This window comes from Pezoporus occidentalis, unplaced genomic scaffold (genome assembly GCF_034315485.1).
Source record: "Pezoporus occidentalis ecotype Australia unplaced genomic scaffold, CSIRO_AGI_Poc_V1 ctg10, whole genome shotgun sequence".
Taxonomy (NCBI): domain Eukaryota; kingdom Metazoa; phylum Chordata; class Aves; order Psittaciformes; family Psittacidae; genus Pezoporus; species Pezoporus occidentalis.
In genome coordinates, this window is record NW_026912779.1 from 2,847,501 (window position 1) to 2,870,017 (window position 22,517).

Genomic DNA, 22,517 nt, shown 5'->3' on the forward strand with positions numbered 1-22,517 from the left:
GTGGGGTAGAAAGGCCCAGCTGCAGTGCCCCGTGGAGCCCATCAGCGCTGCTGCTGAGAGGTCTGTGGCAGGGGAAGGCAGCTGCTGAGCTGGAGCTGCCTCAGCCTGTTCTCTGTGCCCTGCTGCCATGTCCCCTCGCAGCCAGGGTGCTGGCTGCCTCTACCTCTGCTTCCCACTGGAGACTTGTGCCTTTCCTTCCAGATGCTGGAGAGGACCCACAGACACCTTCCTTCCCAATGTCTAGCCCTGCTCTCAGGCTGAACCATGTGAATGGTAACAACCCTCTAGGAACAGGGGTCATTGTGCTCTTTAAGCACAGGATCAACAATCTACAATGTAGTAAAATGCTGAATGTTAGAAATGGTTCATGGTTACAATGGGGACTAGCCCCCAGAACACACATCCTCTCCACCAGCACTCCCCATAGCACTGCATGTTGGAGAAGTAGGTTAGTAAATGAGTCAGGAGATGTTTACTACCCACCAAATTCACCTGCTCTTCTTTCCAGCTGGAAATATGAAGCATATCTGCTTTAAATAAGGCAAGTGCCCTAAACATCAGAGCACTGCACAGGTTGGGAAGTTTCTGACCTTCCCATTAACAGGGAGTTCAGTTTCCTCATAGTGACTGTGAGACACGTCTATTGGGGACCCATCAAAGCATCTCCCTTTGGTCTACAAGGAGCTGCTTTGAAAGCTGCTGCACCACCTCAGCACCAATAGAACCCAAGGGAACCCCAAATGGCTTGTGAATCTGGTCAGTTCTCTTAAGTGGCCTTCAAAACTTTATGGTTAGTGTGGCCTTTCTGGTTTGCAGCCTTAGGGAATGACTCAAATGACACAGGAGCTGCTAGGAGATGGTGGGGCTACCTTGTAATGAGAGAACTGGTCATTCACAAGACCAGCCCCAGTTTGAAGCTGCAGGACTAGGACCTGCTTACCCTCATATGCCAATGGTATATTTCAGTCTCTTGCAGACAAAAGGTGCCTGGAACAGCACCAAGGCAGCGCTGTCACTCTGAAAAGCTTAAGGGAGTTTTATTTCTGAGAACCAGTGTCTGATTACTCCACAGCAAAGACAATGCCGAAGCAGCAAGAGGGTGAGAGAAAGAACCCAATTTATATTAAAAAATATTGATGAAATCCAGTGTTATGACCTGTTATGACTGATTTAAGACTTCTATTTTCTTTAACACTTTTCAATTATTTCCCCCTCACACACACACTATTCATCAGCTTAGGCAAAAAAACCCTCTCAGGCCAGCATGCAGATTTTCAGCCTCAATCACTACAGTACATGAGTTCTAGATCTGAGAGGCCAAAAAACATCTATTTGACTAAAGAGCTATAAGGCAGTCATAAAAATTATGGATCACAGAAATAAGCAATTAGTGTTATCTTCAATTGCTTTATTGGCAGTATTCACTCGTTAGAATAGAGGCAGCAGTAAAACAGATTGCAACATACTGTATAACAGCATATGGGATTTTACATTATAATGCTATTCTCTGCCAAGAAGTCATATTTTCATTTGAATGCATGGAACAGATTATCACAGGGTTTCCAGCATTAGAAGTGGATGACCCTCTCTCTCTCTGCCTCTCCTCCTCCCTTCCCCCCAGCCTCTTGGCTATTAGGTGGTTTTTTAGGTTACGACTACATCAAAATAAGCATAGCAACAGAGCAGTAATAAGGAAGCTCTGACTACTGAATATTGACTTGTGCTCTGAGACCCCTGGCTCACACAGGCTGGGCATGTCACAGAGCTATGGAGATAATAAACTCTGCTGTGAAGGCAGTGGGTAGACGAGGAGTTGAGGCTCTGCCAGTCTTTTCACCCAGCTGGCTTCAGCTCTAGAGGAAGCTGCTCGCCCGCCCATCTAATCACAGCTGAAGTGCCACAAAGGCAGCCACTAGCAAGAGGGCTGGAAATAAAACAATAGGAATAATAAGAGGGGGAAAAACAGATTCTTTATACTGTATTTAACATTAGGGATATTTTCTGCAATTGTTTGTCTGTGTCCATGGCTTGTCTTTGCAGAGCAATGCCAGCATTTTGGTGCAGAGAGTCGATTCCCCTCAGGACTGGTACACAAGGCCTGTGGTTCACCTACACATCAACAACCAGTGTGCAAATACTAATATCTGGCCATTACGAAAAGCAAAGTTAATGTGCTATATCACGCTACAGCTGTTCTGCACCAATAAAAACACACCCTCCTTTCACCAGCAGCACAGAGAAAGTGAAGGATGCTGAAAGCATCAACCCCCTCACAAAAGACAACTTGTGCAGGAGTTATACTCAAAGCTGATTCGAACCTATGCTTTTGAAATGTCTGTATATTGTTGAGGGGAGTGCAGAGGGGGGAGAGAGGGGTTAAATGCTTAAACAAAATGCTCCAAGGGGAAAAAGCACTTGCTGCTCTAGGAACACAGGAACTAGAAAAGCGAGAGGCGTAGGTAGTAATTTACCAGAACAAAGAAATTGGATAGAATTAGGTTTCACGTGTTACTATTTATTCAGCTCTAATGAAAGCCAAATAAATTGATAAAGCCTCACTTCCCATCTGTATCTCTGATTTTTCTGCACTGATCCAAGACAGTTTCTATGGAGCACATTTCAGATTTTACATCTCAGTTTTGGACTTCAGAAGTTTCGCTTCATTACCGGAACAACGCTATTGAACAATGATAACCAAAGTACTATGCTGAGCTACATACAACTCTAAATATGCATACACCCTGTTTGAGTACTGCTTTCTTAAAGGGCAAGAACACAACTATATTGTCTTATATTATCCTTAAAAATATAAAGAAAAGTCCTTTAATCACTGCTGAGAAAGGGTGTTTAAAACAGTGTCATTCACTTAATTTCTGTGTTGGAGACTATAGTCAGAACCTTAACATTACTTGCCACAAACATCAGCTCGACATTTTTGCCTCAGAAAGAGGTACAGAAACATTAGCAATAAAATAAAGCAGGCTTTTAAGTACGCTGAAGTTTTCTGGATGACTTTCTGAGCAAATCAGTGTGTGCCAGGCATGTGTGAGGTGAAAAACTCAGGGAAGATGAGGGGGATTTCTAATCTGTTGAGAGAGGAGGCTCTTCTCTCTGTGCTCTGGCTCAGCATTCCTACCTGTGCATCATTTTAGTCAAAGTGTGAAATACTTTGAGAAAGTGAATTTTCCTTTGGGGGCTGGCAGGCATTTTCCAAACCGTGCTCACAGAAGGAAGGAAACACCAGGATGGCTGCTTCCTCCTCACTCCAGAACCTTCAGCTCAGGCATCCAGCTTTTCCTGTAGTAAACAACAGTGTAAACTAAAATGAGCCACAGAGGAGAATGGTGGGGTTTGGCTTACCCCTGTAGCACAAGTGGGAACACACTCTGGTAAGAAACACAGAGTGAACAGGTCTATATTGATAGAGTGACCCTCCCTGTTGCTAGCGTTTCACTGATGTGTCACATGCATCTGGTCAGTTAAATCTTGCTGTCACCATCCCTGGCAATGAACCCAGGGGAATTTGGTGTTATCCCCATTCAGCAGCAACCAGCACTTGGCAAAAAGCTGGCCACTCCATCTAAGGGCTAAAACGCAAGCACTTCCACAAATCTGGCCCCACACAAGGATGCAGTTTAATAACACTGAGAAGATTTGCTAGTTTTTCTCCCCCTTCTTTGAAAAGCAAAGGGCTTCCTGCAAGAAGCTGTCCAATATCAGTGCTCACTGACCCCAACAGGAGCTGGTGGCACCGAGCGTCACACAGGATTGAGTTGTTTGGGGAACTGAGAAAAAGGGAGAGCAAATACTCTGGTGGCTGCTCATCACTAGGCAAAAAATTAGTGAAGGTAGCATGAGCAATGAGCCCAGGGTGCTTTGGAATGCCGACTGTGTTCACTTATAAAATACATAGAAAGCATCTGCTTTTTGTACAACTAAACTGTGTATAATAGCAACCTTTTTTTCCACCCTTTCTCTGTATTTAGCAGCTGTTGCAGCCCAGCTCTTGAAAAAGAGGAGTACACATCACAAAGCAGTATTGGAATCAAGCTGAGCTTTCTTGTCAGTGTTAGGTTCCAGGCTCAAGGGACTGCATGTTTTGAAAATGTCACTGTGCTATTTTTTCACTGAAGGTGGGCTTACCAAGTCAGGTGACAGAGCTACAAAAGGTAGTAGGAAAAACCATAAGATTCTTTTATCCTACGTCTCATGTTAGAACCATTAGTGCTATTTATTTAAGCATTCATGGAGGTAGTGCAAAAATGACCATAGTTTTCTAGGAGAATAACATGTTGTAACACATCTGTCATCCTCTTATGCAAAGGGAGGATGAAGGGCAGCTCCCACATATAGCAAGTGGTCACTGTTTTCTGAAAGGAAGCACATGTGTCTAATCTTGTAACCACTAATCTGACATAAAACATCCCACCTATTCCCTACCAAATCTTTGGCAGGATATAACATACAACGCAAGGACAAGTTTGGACAAAAATGGATTAAAGTATTTTGTACAGTATCCAGTGACTGAAATGCTATTTTAGGACTGCACAGTAGCTGGCTCCAAGGATGGGACTGATCTCACATTAATGTGCACATGGACTCAGATTAAGGGCATTACATTGAGAAGGGCTCATCTCTTCCCACCCCTCTTTTTGCCTCCCATCTGCTCCTTTCCACAGAAGTCTAAGGCTCGCAGCAAACCAGAGGCTGCAGCACTGGGGGTAGAGGGAGGGGGAAGGAGAGAGAAAGTTGTTTTGTTTTGGCTCAGTTCTGTAATGAATTGCAGAAATTGATCTGTCATAGTGCAACAGATTGTAGCTTGATCTGCCAACAAATCGCAAGCAACAGTAGGTAATGACTAATTGCAAGTGTCAGGGTTTTTTTTGTTTGGTTGGAATATTGTTTTTAAGGAAAGGTAATCTTTCCTGAAGGGATATAGGGACCCACTCACAGACTGGCACTGTCCTCACAAGGAACTTTACCTGGATTTCCAGTTAAATCTGTCAGGAACTACAGGCCAGGGACCAAGAGGCGTTTGATTTCTGCTTTGGGTATGGCTAGGGTCTATGCTTCAATTTAGGGTAACACAAACCCAGTCTTCTGACACCAGTTTCCTCCCTGAGGACTGCTGTAGGCTGTGCTGTCTCCCTGCTTCAGCGTAGCAGATACAGAGAAGTGGTCTCTTATTTCTGATTTTTGTTTTCAGTTAATTCAGAAACTCAGGACTGTTCTCAGCAAACACTGGATTTTAGGAGGTTCATCCACAACCCAGCCTGCGGGAAGACCAAGACCATCTATGAGTATTGGACCAAAACAGGGGAAAAAATAGAAACAGGTAGGCAAGGAAAAATCATCAAAAATAAAGGTTTTCCAACACACAGGAAAAAAAAACCAAAGCAGATCTGAAATAAAGCTGATAGCAGTGAAAAAGAGCACTGCACTTTATTCATTGTCATCTTTTCCTGTATCACGAGCAGTTCAGGCTTCTCTGCAGCTCACTGGTCTTGTAGCCTGTGGCAGGGTCACAGCAGACCCTTGGAGTTGCAGTGTGTGCAGACAAGGAGGAGACAGAAGCAGAGTCATCCCCAGAAAGGGCACGCGGATGAGCAGTGCAGTGTCACCTAAATGCCACACTTGTGCTCTTGAAAGGCAGCACATTTCAGAGGGGAAAACATACATCCACATCTTGATAGCTACAAGCTTGCTTAAACTGCTTACATTTATTGTAAAACTGTCTCAGCTTTTCAACTTCTGTGCTGCAGACAACTTAAAATCCAGATTTTCAGCCCAATCCTCCAGCTCCACATCGTCACCTATATCTTTTACATTTAAACACTACATGACAGCAGAGCCATTTGACAACAGGAATATAGTGCAGCTAACACATATACAGCACGGTGTTGACAGGGGTATTGTGATGAGTGAACACTGGTCTAGACAAGAGCCAAACACCAGTACTGCGAACAATGGAGCATCCTTTGCCAAGCCAGAAGCGAGGAGGAGACAGGTTTCAGGAGGAGGAAGAATTTCACTTTGGGGTGGCTTGTGTAGGTCATGTAGGGTGAAATATGTACAGCATAAACCTGGTGTGTTATCACCAGATAGGGTTAGCAAGGGTAAAGAGTGATACCTAAATGCTGGTATCCACAGCACAAGAAGGAGTTTTCTTCCCTGTGAATATTCAGAAATACAAGCATAAAACCCAGGATTTCCAAGTGTCTGTAATAATGTGATTTGACTTCTCATTGTTCAGGTAAAGCAAACAAGGTCACTGCATGTTTCAAGCTGCAGTTCTTTTGCTTTTAATACGGGAAATAATGGTATTTTCCCCCATACTTTGCTCAGACCTCTCCAGCTCAAATTCACTCAGTAAGGAAGTGCTTCTGTTCCATTCAAGAAGCAGCTAAGTCTGCATACTCAAGAATCCTTAAAGGAAATTGTATTTTAGAAATCAGAGATACACCGCTAACAACAAAGACATCTGTCTTTCCTCTGTGGGGGCAAAAACAGTCAGAAAGCTTAGAAGTAACTGTTGACTACCCAAGTAAGAGGTTAAGAAGGATTTTCAGTCTGTTCACAATATCTTAATTCATTTAAGAAGGAATTTCAGAGAAAGCAAGCACCAAGTTCAACACAATATCTATTTGCAGCAAGGCTGCCGGGTACGTTTCTGCCTTATTTACTAAAGAAAAATGAAGAACAGGTACTCCAATGACTAAACATCAAGTTAAGGTGCAATACAGTGTGTGTCTTCCAGAGTGCCCTCATGTTTTACTGTTACTTACCTACATTATTTCTATTTATTCAGCATTGTAATTGTTCCTAACTTACCTCAAGTGCAGCTGCCAGACATACAGGAAAAAATACTTAATAAAGTGCATTAATAAAGTGAGGATCATTTAATGATCATCTCGCCTTATAATGATCAGGCAGTTAAAAGCTCATGTAGAACATTGATTCTTATTGTAGAGTCACCAGGAGACTAAAGGCTACTAAGAAAGGGAAAACACTAGCAGCAGTTCTGACTAAATACCCCAAACCAGTTGCAAACTGCGAGCAGACCAAAGCCAGAAAACAAAGAGCACAGGCTGGGAGTAAAACCCAGACCCCAAAGACAAGCAGCACTTCATTGCACAGACAATTCCTAGCTGATAGATCGCCAGTGGGCAATAGCTTCAAACTTGTCATCTTGTAATTCTTGTAATACAGCATCCTGTCTAATAGCACCAACTCCTGAATGCAGTGAGGAAAGGCATAGTCCCTTCTGCTCCATTCTGAACCTACATCAGCAATGCAGTACCACAGGGAAGATGTATTCCTCCAGCTCAGCTGGTGAAGATCTTATACCTGGATGAGGAGTAACAGCAGCTCTTATAACACCCTGGCTAGAAGGATTATAAGCTACGATTCAAGTTCCAGAAGTAAATGTGTGTTGGGCTGTATTAATGCAAATCGCTTGGGCTTCATTTCATCCTGCAGCTCTGAGTTCCACAAGTTACACTCATACACGTGTGCTGGACTTTTCGCTCACTCTAATGAATCACTCTTTGGCCAGTTGTTGTTCTATTTTGAGTTCTCCCTTTTTCTTTTGTTACAGACAAACGTAATGAGAAGCAGCAGACTGGCCTGATCTATGCCCTTCATTATTTTATATGCTTCTGCCACATTTCCTCTTGCTCTTCTTTCCAAACTAAATAATAACCCTGCCCTTTTTAATGTAGCCTTATATGAAAGGCTCTCAGTTGGCTCGACTCATTTTCTTTGCCCTTCTCCGGACCATTTCTATTTCTGTTACATCTTTGAGATGAGACCAAAAGTGAACGTGATTTTTAAGGTAAGGACATGCCATTGATCTATATGGTGGCATTAAAATATTTTCTTCTTGACGATTCCTCCTGTTTGACCACCCTCACACTGTATTCTATTTCTTTCTGACTGACAACTAGCGTCATCCTAGAGAGCAGCCATCTTCATTAAACTGACTTCATTGACTCTTGCATTAACTCTAAATCGAAATGTAGAAGTGCCCAAAATCCTGGATTTCATTGTGTACCATTCCATTGTATTCCAGGTACACAGTCTGATTAGCCCTGGAATTCCTCAAAACCATGAAACACCAATTGGCCAAAATCACTTAGCATGGTCAGCATATCACATCAGCTCCTGCAGAAGGTAGGATGTAAGTAGTGGGGGCTTGTAGGGGAGGGAAGGAAGGAGAAGGATGCAAGAAAGGCAAATTTATTCTGTTCTTGGCTTCCTCTTTGAAAGATGTTAAACTCAAACCAGGATCTACCCTGGAGTTAAGATTCCTTATTAGGTCTTCATGCAGCACCCTGTAAAGAAATCCCTCGGAAGGCTAAATATACTGAATCCACTAATACTCTTCTCTGCCCTTTAAAATAAATCAGCCTCACTGACTGTTAACATAAATTGGAGTTCCTTCTGATCCTGGAAATACCATTATGCTCTACATCACCAAAACTGTGTTTATTTATGCCTGTGACATACATACATGTGCCAGGTATCCCAGTTCTTTTCTGACTGCAGTTAGGCTGAATCCATCTAAGCATTTAAACCCAATGCTTAGCTTTAAGTCCATTCAACACACAAATTTACTTCAGATTTTCTCCTAGGTGTAAGGCTATGATTAACACTTAAGTGTGTGCATTTACTTAACTAAGCCCATGTGTTAAGCATGACTTCATACGCTTAACCACCTTACAGGGCTAAGGGAAGAATGCCTCTAAGGGATCCAATGGATTTACAGTGGGATACAAAAAGGGAGGTTTGAAATTCAGTTTTTAAAGGTAGTTTTCGAATCACTCCTTACGCACTTGCATTGAGATCAGCAATTCTGCATGCTCAGATCATCAAACATAGAGACATCACTGTCTTGCTTTTTGTTCCTTGTTGTTCCTCACAAGTAGCAACTGCAGGAGGAACTAGGATAAAGGTTAACTTGCTGTATTTTTTTCCACTGTTAAAAATCTGTTGATAAATGCATCACTGAAAGACACTGAATCAGAGCCCAGAAACTGTGAAATTTAAGGATATGTGAAGCATGCACAGAAAGAACATATGCTTCCCCAATGTCCTCAAATCTGCTTCAGTCCTCATCTTGGAAGGACCATCTCTAAGGGTGAGACAGCAAATGAAACCTCAATCCCTCCGTCAAACACAGGAGCACAAGTGCTCATAGCAGCAGGGGTTTTACTGATACACAAATTGGGAAGTGAACTAAGAACACCAGCACATTTCACAAAGGCCACTGGACCACCATTAGTCTTTCACTCACTGAATTACAATGAGGAGGCAAATGCACTTGGAGAAAAGAAAGACCAAACAATCCAAAACACTTAGCAGATATAAACCAGACCTTTTTGAAGCTCTGAAATTGGTCATATCCTTTTGCTATAGTTTTTTTCTGGTTTGTGTATTCCTGGCTGTGGATAGAAGTACCTGAAATGTCAAGATACCAACTGCTCTTGCAGCATTTTCAATCTGTTTCATAGATTCAGGAGGTTTGGATGTTTAAAGTGCAGTTAAGTTGGCCCAGTGCATAAACCCAGGGCTGACTACAGGAATACCAGTGACAACAGATTTTCTTCATTATTTTCTTTTGGATTTACTGTTAACTAGTGTTAACATGGAAGTATGACATTATTTCCTTGACTTGCCAAGAAGAATGAAGGTGAAGAAACGTGGATCCTTAATTGTAGGATGGAAAGAAGCAAAAAACCCAACCGGTGCTCCAAAAAGTGAAAGGATCACTTGAATGACACAGCATCCACTGCAGACTTTAGTAGAGTACAGAGATCCTGACCAAGAGTGGCTGCTTCAATCCAGGTGTCTTTATTAAGCAAAGATTGACATATATGCCCAACATGAAGGAGCTTTGTGATTGGTAACAAATGCCTGCCAAGGCTTTGATGACAACAAAGCAATAGACATATGGAGCTTTCAGTAAATGTGATTTGAACATTGGTCTTTAGAGATGAATGGCTAGCAAGATGACTTGCTTGCCAGCTTCCCCTCAGCATCACCTAACTTACAACAGCTCCTTAGAGGAAAACACATTCTGTAGCACAATGACTATAATAAAAAGAATTAGATGTACTAAAACTTCCAGGCACTGTACGGTCCCTGTCTTATTCAGGCACCAAAATAGTCTGAATAGGACTGAACTGCTGCTGTTGATTTCATTTAAGCAAAGTCTATTGAAATAGCCAGCACAAAATGATGACTACAGAGTTTTCAGGGTGTAGATTAACTACATGCAAAAGGTGAGGCTCTTACTTTCCAGTTTGGTGGCTGAGGCCTTAGGTCAAAAGTCAATTCAAACATCAAGGAAGGTAATGTCTGGAAGAAATTACTTATGCTGTGGCTGGGTTTTTTTCAGGTCACTTGCACAGCCTTAGTTTATTGTAAAGAGGAGACAAACAGAATTGCCCTGACACACGTCCTAGTGAAGTGTACACTATGCCAAAGGAAGCTAAGCAACAAGATTGAGTTGATGCTATCTACCCTGATGGTGTGTCATCCCAACCAGTCACCCCTGATGCACTTCTCTGTGCGCAGCTGCCAAGTAGTAAACCATGTGTAAGTGCCAGCAAGGAAATGGAGAACTATGACAGGTTCCCTAGCCTGAGCAGCCAAGGGAGCTGGCCTCCATACCCTGGGGGAGTGGGCACTGACCCCAGAGCCAAGAGACACGCAACAGATCTTGACACTGTGTTTCACATTTGGTATATGCTTAAACGGCTGTTGGAGGGGAGGCTGCTGATAAGAAATGATTTAAAACAATTACTTCAAAACTAGTATAAGGGGAAAAAAACAAAAACAAAACAAAAAAAACAAAGCCAACACAACAAACCCAGCAGCAATTACTGCAGCCTAAAGCAATTAGCCACGTTGTTTCTTTGTATAACTGGTGATGGCTCCTCGTCCAAAGCACAGTCCCTTCCTGTCACTCTTCTTCAGCCATTTCCTTGCAACGTGTCCAGCCCCCAAGCTCACCACAACCACCACGACCCGAGATTCTGCAGGTAAAAGACTTGACTTTCTGCTGATTTATTAAAACAACTAAATCTTCTATTTTACTGCTCACATGTATCCTCCAGAGCGTGGCCACATGAGCAGGATAATGACAATCTGTCTCTCCGCTAACATTTCTCTACTTTGGTTATTTGTTTGATAAAGTGAGGAGCTTCCCTTTTGTTGCCCTTCATCAGAGCTTAATGTCTTTACTTTGGGATCAATATACTTTATGAATAATTTTATTTCCTTCTATTTTTATGGTCTTTTCTCCTCATTATCATACTGAGTTTATTAGCTGGTGCTGTCAGTATCTTTACTCTGTCATATGTTCCTGAGGTACAGTAAATATCACTTGTGTTGTAATTAATATGCACACCCTCTGCAGTAATTAAAGCACAGACCCCTTCAACCAGCTGAGCTTCCTACACTAATTCCACCTTATCTTCATAATGAACTTATTGTAATCTGAAACTACTACTGAATATTGTTCAGTAAGGAGAGAAGAATGAAATCTAACGAGATGCAATAATATTTGTGAACATGTTAATATGGAAAAAAAAATGAATTTAATTAGCCTTAAATCTAATTAAATTTTCTGTACAATCAAAATGCCCCCCCCATTTATCCCACAAAAACACTGATGGTGCAACACTAGTGCCTCTTCGGAGATTCACACAAAGATGGAGCCCGCATCACTCACCCTCTACCCACAGAATTCTCACAGTTTGCTATCTAGAAGGTTCCCTCCCCACAGATAATTAGAGAAAGGACTTAGAATATCTTTTCAGGGATGTGATTTGGAAGCAAGATGGGAAGGTGAAGATAGAGACACAATTCAAACCCCTTGAAAAGGGACCCAGCAATGGAACAGTTTGGCAAACGTTCCCAACAAGGGAGAGGAAAGGAATCCTGAATATATAAGCACGATAGCATAAAGCAGAATAATTAGAGGGAGACTGGATACAAGAAATTCAGTTCTTATTTTCTGAAAACATTTCCATATGGGAGACTAGCGCCTAAGGTGCAGACTCACACAATAGGAAGAAAACTGGCAGGCTACAGAGACTGAAAATTGGCTGAAGGGCAAGAAACAAACAGTGGAAGTAAATGGGATTATTTCAAGGTGGAAAGAGGTTACCAGTAGGGTACAGCCCAGCTTTCTAATTATTCACAGTAATGACTTGGATGATGGTATGGAAAGGATCACTTCCAAGATTAGAGTAACTGGGAAGTACAGCGGTAATAAATACCAATGCAATCCAATAGCCATTTCATTAATAGTTAATTTGAGAACCAGGGAAATTGCACAGGAAAGTGTTTGCGTGGATTAGGAGGCAGGATTGAGACATATAACAGCACAAAAATGGAGTGACCTTCCCTTGTAAATGGTCATTCTAGAAGAGGCTTAAGCAAGAGCTGTTGAGCAGCTCCTTGTGCTTTATTGATCGATGTCAATCTGTCCAGTTCCAGAGCGTTAACTTTGCTTGAAAACGTGCCCTTTTCTGTCACTCTTTTTGTGTAACCCCCTCAACATGCCTCATTTCCTACACCAAAAAATTACGTGGTCACATATTGATTTGTGACTCTGGCTGACATCTGAATAGTGAGAAAAGGAATTGATTTAAAGACATACGTGGATAAATAAGTCAAGGAAGCAAAAACCAAAACACCCCAACCCTAAATTTGTGCCTAACTGGACTGACACAGTGTAGTGGCTAAGAGAGTAGTGTGGTTATTCTCTTCCATCAAATAATGGACAACTGTCCTAAATTGAGAAGGTTGTTCCCAAATTCCCCAGAAGAGGAGGAAGAGTTGTATTCCATAAGCTATTGTGGAGAAACCCTTGGTCCTGAACAAAATGCCATCACTGTTATTTCCCTGCCTCCACAAAGAGTTCATATGTAGACGATTTCACTCACCTTCCAGATGCTACAAGGTACAACCAGCCAAAGGAAGAAAACACACCCCCAAACTCAACAACCTACAGTACTTGTTCTGCTCAGAAGTGACTGGGTAACCCTCACCACTCAAACACACCAGTGCACCACACAAAAGCTGTCTTGTTTGTCGACACTGAGATCACAGACTGACTCTGCATGCTTGCTGGAGTTGGGGGACTAAAGAAGTAAGCAAATCTGAGTATTTGTAATTTTCTCCCAAAGTGTGCTTGGGAAGTGGTGACCCAGCTTTAACCTTTCACTAATATGAAATATTTCAGCTATTACCACTCAAAGCCTTCAGAATGTTCAACTCGGCAGTTCAAAAGAGCGCCAAGGTTTTAAGCTGCAGTGTAGCACATCGTGCCAGGGAAGGAGCAAGGCAAGAGAAGGGGATAGCAGGGGCAAGAAAAAAGAATGTGCAAAACCAGGAGTGATAAGAGAGCAGAAATAAAGATATAAGGGCAGAAAATATGATTTTTTTTCTCCTGTATTCCTTTCATGAACCCTGCGGTCCTTATCTTCTGCTTTCTACATTTTTACATGCTCCCTTTTTTTTTCTGTGCTGTTTCTTTATTTCTAGGCATGATCACAGTATTCTTCAGTTTAGAAGAGCAGACTCTTATCCTCTAACTGTACACCTGAGGACACATCCTGAGAGTGTGCATCCCATAGACTTGAATGGAGGTTGGTTCATGCTTTTCAGTCTGTAACTGAAGTGCCGGTATCTCCTGCTCTCGCTGCTGCAGATGCAGGTGGTAGGTGGGCCACTGTTCTGACTCAGTACTAAGGAACTTGTTAGTCATTCCATAGCTCTGTCCCTGCTGCAGGCCACAGTAAGAGTGCTGATACCACAGGGAAGGATTCCTATCACCAAGGAATTTGAGTGTCAGGAAGAAGCAAGGGTGGGTTTCTCCTCAAAAAGACAGGAGCTGATTGGGACAGCAGAGCAGGCAGGGCAGTGTCATCACCATGAAAGAGCAGCCCCACAGTACCCTAAAAAGGTCCTGTGACAGTAACCATCATCAGGCAAGAGTTCAGTGATTGCCAGACAAGCTTATGGTGAAAAGGGTGGGTGAATCCCAAAGTCAAGTCAGCAGATCAGGGATCCAGACCAGGATCACCAGGGTACATGGTCAAGGCACAGGCTCAGCTGTGGGGCAGCCCAGGCAAAGCACCAGGCAAGTGCCCAAGTTTAAAAGCAGCTTCTGTGCAAAGCAGAGGAAGCCCCAGCACTGCTTTTCACACAGGTCTTGTCCAAGGTTACACAGCTGTGCCACAGCAGAGCCAGTGCTGGGCGCAGGCAGCTACATTTGGACAAGGTTCCTGACACTAGGAGGGAAAAGGTTGGCTTAATCAAAAGGATTGCTACAAATCTCCTGTGATGTCCTCTGTAAATAGTGTAAAACAATTTGTTTTGTCTTTCAGTCAAGTATCTCCTATAATCCAGCGTCACAGCCCAGTTCTGGCAGTAGCAAAGAGCAAAATGCCTGGCCTCGTGGTCCTCCTGCCCTCCAACCCCTCCACTCTCTTTCTCTGTCTGCAATTCAGAAAGTGTTATTTCTTTCCTGAGTTACCTTTCAAATTGTGACCAGCTTTTTTGAGCAAGGAATACTGTGCTCACATACATGTATTTATATATACACACATGTATGTACGTAACTCCTACTAGCTTCCAATCAATTCTTTATCATAAACTTCTGTTCTGCAAGCAACATTTGCAGACCACATCCCAAAGCACCTGAGTGGATAAAAAAAAAACAAAAAACAACAAATTATGAGGAAAAGATTTCTCTCCAACTTCTTGTGGTACTTTAGTGAGGAGAGGAGGGAGCAGGGATGGCCTCTTCTGTCACATGCAGCTTTTAGACTGTTCAAGAGAGGTATCTAGGCCAATGCTGCCTCCCTGGACTGACAGAGAAGCTGGGCATACATGAGCTAATGAGTGTCTCCTGCCACAGCAGACAACCCACTGGGGAGAACCATCGTCATCAGCCATCTGAGAGCTGCTCCAGACATCTCCTCACGAATCTTGAGTTGTGTGATGCGGGCTTCCAGCCACACAGACCTTTGGGTGTCCAGCTTGCAGAATGGTTTGGTTGTAGGATTAAATCAAAGCCCTGCAGACCTGCTGCAGGACCTGGATTTTAAGGGTGCCCCGTTTGCTTTCTTTGCAAATACAGCTTTTCCCCCATGATTGACTGCAGACACAGGTTACCTGTTTCAGCACAGCCTGCTCACACAGAGATCAGAACTTAATGTCTTCACCTTACAGCTTAGGCTGAGTCCAAAACCTTCGCAGCACCAAATGCTTTACCTTCTGGGTCACATTCTCTGGAGTTTTAATTCAGAGCAGCTGTGTAAAAATTCAGCAATGATCTACCAGTTGATGCAATTCATCACTAATCAGTTATAGTCCTGTTAGTTAAATCAGTCAGATTCTACTCCTATGAGCAGAAAAAAACAAAATCCAAACTGAAAACAACACTTTGCCCACTCAGCTGCCTCCTACTGCAGCTTTTCTGCAACCAAGCAAGGGGGAACATCCTGTACCTCTCTGAGTCCACGTCTTCCTCCCTCTCTGCTGCTTCTACAACTGCTGCCTTACTTCTCTCTTAACCAAAGGTTATCACCATCATGTCCTCATGTGCCTCATCTCCCTCTTGCCAACATTACAAACCACTCCTGTTCCTCTTCTCACAGCCTGGCACCTGACTTATCTCACCAACATGAGCCCCACTCTATATGAAGTTTGCATCAGACAGAGCCCAAGTTATTAAACCTGGAGATACCATTCACAGCTGTAAATAGTCATCTCCACACTACCCAGCTCCAGCAACTCAGCGCACTGCCAGCCCAACTGGCCATTCCAGGGCCAGGAGAAGACCAGCAGTGCATGCTGTGCCCTATCACACACACAGTATGTGCTTACATGGGTGGAAGGGACCTGGAGCACTAGTTTATCTCAGGGTAGTCTAAGAGCAGGACATATTTTACTAATGGCATGAATGAATTCTTCTGAAGTCCAGAAGTGGATCAGGTAACATCAGGTCTCTGTGCGAAACTGTCTGGTTTAGTAGGAAAGTCCATCAGATTTACTCAAAACCAGTCCCAGGTTTATTCTTGGTGTGTCAAGTTGGTCTTTTCTCACACTGAGATTTCTCATTGTTTTGCACCTCGTTTAGTCATCAGTAACAGCAGAAAAGGTGTGGAAAGGGACTGACAGTTTTCCTTCACATTTTACATCCACTTTGCCTCGGTGTGAATGACTACATAAGGTAGGCAGGAATGGATAAGCGAAATGCCAAAGTCCATAGCGCAGACTGTGTGAAACAAGCTGAACTCCTTCTAGCATCCTCTGTGCGTCCTTGCTCTATTTCCAGAGGAAATCTGGCAGGGGGCTCCTTTGTACTGAGGATAAGAAGTTGTTGCACCTCCTTTGGCCAAATGGTCTGTCACTGACAAGCCCCTCTTGAAATGAGGGGGAATTTCGTTTCACCAGATCCCTAGGTTTCAAGGCAGATACTGAAAAGAAAATCCATTGCACTAAACACAGCTAAATAAAACAAGCAAGAGAAGAGGCAGCCAGTCCCATTCACAATAGGCAAATGCACTTTCTGTTCAGTGTACTCATCCTGTGGGTTTGGAGGCACTGACAAAGTGAACCCACTGAGAGGTGGAAATAAGTGGAGGTAGATGGAATCAAACAGAACTAAGGAAAAAGAAGTTTACTGTGTGCTCTCCACCTCACATCTCAGGTCACACGAAAGGACAACTATGCTGATAGAGTCACAAAAACACCATACCAAAATGAAAAGGTAAGAGACTATGTTGAACTGCAGATAACTGAGTGCTCCATGATCAAACAAAAGGGAAGTGCCCCTACTTCTGTTTCCAAGCTGATGTAACTGCTATCACATTACGTGTTTCATTAGCTGCGAGATGGTTTTCCACTTACCTGGTCAACAGAAAGCAGCTTTAGATAAGTAAGGTGGTTATCAGTTACAGTCGTGTTTTATGAACCTGTTTACACAGCTACAGGTCACCAGGCTCCGCTGCAGCTGAAGCCTGAGAAGACGCAGCCCAGACACAACAGGCTAACAGCATCCCGGTGACAATCTTCCCTCTTACCACTAGTCTATGCTGTTGTATAAAGTTCAGCACAGGCTCGGGGAAGCTCAGCGCCAATGTTGATGATCACTTTTCTCTCCGAATCTCTTGAATTCAATTGCAGAACGGAGCGCTCTATTGTTCTGTTCTGTAAAGTATATTTAGCTTGCTTAATTAACCTATATTTCAGACAAGTCATGCAGACGTTCACCTACCTCTGTATATGACTTTGGGATTAAACTTTAATGAAAGGGAGTCTAAAGTAAATTCCTCCGTGCTGTGGTTTTGAAACAGCAAAAAAAAAAAAAAAAATCAAAACATAATATTTGTCAGAAGAATTATTATTATTATGAATTTGCTTTGCAAAAGGGAAAAGAATATGGATCAGAACGAATACAGGGTTGGGAGAAAAGGCTGTTTCTGATTATGCTTAACAAAGGCTCTTCAACTAAAGACAGGTACAGAGATGTAAACCAGTTCGATGTGAAATGTGGATGGGGGCAGAGCACGAGAACTTGTACATAGCTGTCAGAAGAAAGTTTGTATTTCTTTGTAATTTGTGCAGAAAACCCACATAATTCCTTAGCTTTTGTATATTCTCCTAAACAAATACAGTGCTACTCCTAACTAAGAAGAAATCAATGCCAGCAGACTGGCACTCAGCAGCAGCTTCACAATAGCGAAGCGGTGTGTGTCCATGAAGGAAGAAAAAGGGATTAGATAAGAAAACAGATTTTTCACTTTCAAGCCTCTGGTGGATTCTTAAAAACAACAAGAAGGAAAAAACGCCTTTAGCTAATGCTAGGAGAAAAATACTTTGCCCAATGTCCTTTAAACTTTCAATTAGGGCAACTTGAGAGTCACAAAATACATGGGGTTTTGCTCCTGTTTCGCGTTAAAAGCCATTTTTGAAAGATATTTATTATTGGAAGGAGATGAAGGTTGGTGTGATGAAGGCACTGGCAGTATTATGATCCTAGTACATATTAATGAACTTTTAAAATGCAAATCGTTGACCCACTAGGTGGTCTCATGGTCTCATAAATAGCAATCTTTTGCATTCCAGCATCCAAATACCTAGTTAGGAGCTGTACAGAATGCACATTATAGGTGATACAGACCATAACAAGTACTTTGGCAAGGGAAAAAAAGCCATTCCAGTCTATTGTGTCAATTAAAATGAAGGGATTTTATGTTATGAACCATATGTTCAAAGAACATTACATGTAAAATTACATACAATCACTCTATGAAGAACACAATAATCCTGGTACATCAGTGTGTGGCTTCTGGTAAAATTTGATACTGGTGTTTCTTCCACTTAGCTTGAGTCAAGTAAGAATTTGGATTGCAGCCATTCCTTACTCTGTGCTGTGATACCAACAAAAGTCAAAAGTAAGAAGATGAAGGTGATTAGAAGGGAAAGCAAAGCACCAGTGAGATCTTTGTGAAGTGATGGTGGCGATGGTGGCACAACTCTCTTTTACCCAGGGAAAAAAACATTACCTTGGTGTTTTGGAAATGTAGTTTAATAACAGGGTATAGACTTGGATGTGCTCTTGGGACACATATCCCAAACCTATTCCCCCCCTTCCCAAATTCTGACATCTCAATAGACATACCACCCAAATCTTCGGGCCCTAGAGTAACGGGACCCACACCTTAGCACAAGATGCCTTGGAGTGGTACTGCATTAACAGCAGTTATAATAAACATCATTTACGTGCCTTGAAACCAGAGCAAGAAGCATAGAGAGGAGCAAATCCTGAGCAAGAGTTCACAGGAAGTGCAGTGGCTTGCAAGCTAAAACATGGAGTGTCCCAGCTGCTGGTGACGAACACACACACACGGTGCTGCTGCCTCTCCCATCCCAAGACTTGGTCACCTTTGGTGATCCCACTCCATCACTAAGGACTTTGCAACTAAGCAGAGGGGCTCAGACAATTCACTGTGTGCAGCTGCGACTGCGATACTGCTTTAAGGAAACATTTAAACACAATTAATATTAAACTACACAAAATGTTTACTAGTTTATAAAATTATTAATTCTATATTTTACTGACCTGTCTATATACCAAATTAAGCCAATATATCAAAAAATGTCTTCCCTCTCTAATTATTATTAATAAAGATTGCTTATTTCCCCTTCACAAGGATTCATTTTCTCTCTTCAAATTAATAACAGTCTGAAGTAACTCAGGCATACAGGGCTTGATTCCAGGCTCATTTTTAGTGAAGTTAATCTGGAGTAGCTCCAGAGTGAGATTTACAACTGTGCATATGGGAGGAGGTTCTGTCCCTCTACCTGCAGGCTCTCTCTTCAACGCTTTTCTGGTTTAAACTCTAAATCAAACTTTCCCATGGTACTGAGCAAATCAAAGCTACCAGTAGACCACAAGCACTATCTTAGCTTGTGCCTCTGAAGCCAGGGGAACTACATATGCTAATTTGTGCCATGTGGGCATCTGGTTTGGCCATAATCAGTAGAAAAATTATTCTATGCTCTTAAACAGATAACGAAATAGATGAAGGGCAGAAAAAAATCATTGCTGAAACAAAAGACAACCCCCTTGGAACCCTGGTTGCATATCTGTGCCTCACAGGGTGTTCGCACAGGAGGCTTGTATGTCCTAGAACACCTTTCTCTCACCATAGGGCTGGCCAGGAAATGCTGCAGCCCAGCTGCAGGTTTCACACCACACCCTCTCAGACAGGAGACACCTATGAGAGCACAGCAAGCACTTCAGAGACTTCTGAAGAGGAAGCTGACATTGCACCTCTGCCTGAAACCACGTGTTGTACATGCAGAAGAGGGGAGGGAGACAGAAGGCTCCCTACCCACGGTCTTCCTTTTCTCCTAGCACCAGTGGCTGGGGTACAGGACATGGTGAATGCAGCAGTGCTGGCATGGGCCCAGGGGAGTTCTGCTTCTCACCAGTCTTTTCACAACTTTCTGCCCCAGTTTCATGCAGTCGTTTGGATTCTGACCATGCCTTTCAGTGGAAAAGAGCCTCAGGTGAACTGCAAAGGAGCAAGTCCTTGCCGTTTTGTTTGGGTCTGTTTTCCCTTCCAAAGCCCTGGTGGTTGTTTTATAAATGCCCTTCTGACACATCTGTGTGCTTGAGGAGGTTAAGGAACTTTTTCCTCTCAGAAATGATGTCCTCAGTTTATCCACAACCTCTGTACAATGAAAGCAACTGCAATCAAATACCCTCATGTTAGCCAGCATTTAGCACAGCCCTGACCTGACAGTGCCATCCCCTCTAGGGAGGAGAGGTAATTTCAACTCCCTGATACCTGTCTTCTGTCCGACTCTATAGTACTGGATGCTGCTTAATTATATGTGGGCTGTGCTTTGTTTCATTTTCCAAATTAAACCTCCCTTCATCATTTTAGCACAGCTTTTGTACTCCTGCTTTAGCTTCCTAAAGCTGCATCTGTAGAGCATCTTCACCCAAGCATCATAAAAAATGCTAAATGACTTACGTAGGGCTTCTCACTTAAGGTCATTTCAATTATGGCAACATCAACAGATGTATATGTTCATTAATAAAAGTGTGATATGTGTTTGTGTCCCTCTGAAAGTTCAGTCAGAAAATTATAGATTATAGTGAGACACTGCAGGAATTGCTACTCTGTAAGTCAAATGCTCTATTATTAAAAATGTCATCCCATATGAATTTCATAAATAGCAAAGCCAAGAACAGAGTAACCATTTTAAAAAGTCTAGAGGGGATTCCATAACAACATTTAAATGCATTACTACTCAAACAATTTGATTGGATTATAAAATATTTAAACCTGCAGCTGTACTTGTGGTGTTTAATGGTGACTAGTTTGATTTCTGGAACATCTTACCTAAGAAGAACAAGTTTACAAAACTAGTTATGTAATTAGTATAGAAATATAGAAGAACACCTATAACCCATGGAAATACATAGTTTGTAAGGTACTATATAGAGATGGCTTATTCTACATACATAAAAGAAAACTGAAAAGAACTTTAGGCACTAGGATTAGTTTAAGTCTTGCTCCTGGGATAAAGCAGGACCTTATTTTGCTAAAGGAATCCTAATGACTGAAAACAACTATCACAAGAGGCACAGGACAGCATGTGCTAAATAGATATTAGTGGCCACATTCTCAGTGGTGTAAACTGGCACTGAGCCACTGCAGTTAATGGTTACATTGACAAGTTTCAGCTTTATATTCATTCTGTCCCCTCTAAATTCTCTTCTCCAGGATCTCTTACATATGTATTAGGTATGTTTGGGTTCATAATTAAATCTTCATTGACTTTGTAAGAGGAAAGGACACTTTTTAAACCTATTTTTTTTCAGAAGAATGGCTATGTATTCACCCACAAATATATCCTGATGCCCATATGTTATAGATATCCTTTCATATGCTAACTCTATCTCTTCTGCCAAACTGTCATCTCTGCTGCTTTACCTGGAAGAGTGTCAAGACATAATTCATCCAATAAAGTCACGTTACTGGTCACTGCATTTCCATAAAAGCAACCTCATTTCAGAAGCACAGGACCATCAGAAGTACCATTTGTAATGGCTGACATTCTGGCTGAGACTTCATGGGTTAGACTAGGGCTGAAAGCATAAAGCTTTGCAGCTCTAGCCATGGGATCTGTTCTGTAACCAGTGTTATAACACATCAACTCCTTTGTGCACATGCTGGAAACAGTAGGGTTACCTTATTTATGCCACAGCTGCCCCTGGAATGCTCTAAATTCAAAGTTGCCACTAGGATCTTGTTGCTGGTGCCTGCTTTGCCTGGCTCCATCAGCTGGAGACAAGTAAAACTCCTGTCTGTCCTTGCAGCAGGGGACAAGGGACAAGGTGTTCTCTGATTGGCCTGGCATCTGCAAAGGCAAACAGAATAGCTGGAGGTGTGAGCATGCCCGCGATGCATTGAAGCACGTGCTACAGGGGATTTCAAAGCTGTGGGTGCATCTGAAGGACTATCCAGCAGGGTCATCCCAAAACACACTTATACCAGCATATGGTTTAAATAGCAGCCTGGTTTTGGCCCTAAGAGCACAAATAGGATATTTGACTTCAACTTGAGGAGACACAAGGATACCCTTCCACACTTCTTTTACTCTCATTTCTCAAGACATTTGTTTTTAGGCACAGATGCAAATTCAATATGCCCTTCAGAAACTTCTCTAATACTTCCCACTATTTAGGCTTGGCATAAAAGCATCATCCATATACCTCAGCAAGCCAAAGGACCTTACAAACCCTGTTTTCCTCAGGGAGAGTCACCTGTATTTATTTCTATTAAACAGAAATTAACATGGACCTCCATATGCAACCTCATTTGGCACAGTTAATTCCAGATTCCAGAGTTATCATTAAAACAAAAAGCGCATCTCACACATTGAAATCAGTGGGAATTAGACTCCAGGAGCAC

At 42.5% G+C, this 22,517-nt stretch overlaps 1 long non-coding RNA gene across 1 annotated transcript in view; it reads right to left on the bottom strand.

Annotated features, from left to right (window-relative positions):
• The window catches only part of LOC134158163 (uncharacterized), a 103,258-nt gene extending 81,303 nt beyond the window's left edge, over positions 1-21,955 (bottom strand). The window contains exon 1 of the long non-coding RNA XR_009962622.1: positions 21,795-21,955. This is a non-coding gene — a long non-coding RNA (uncharacterized LOC134158163). The remainder of the gene's footprint in view (positions 1-21,794) is intronic.
• Between the last annotated feature and the right edge of the window lie 562 nt (positions 21,956-22,517).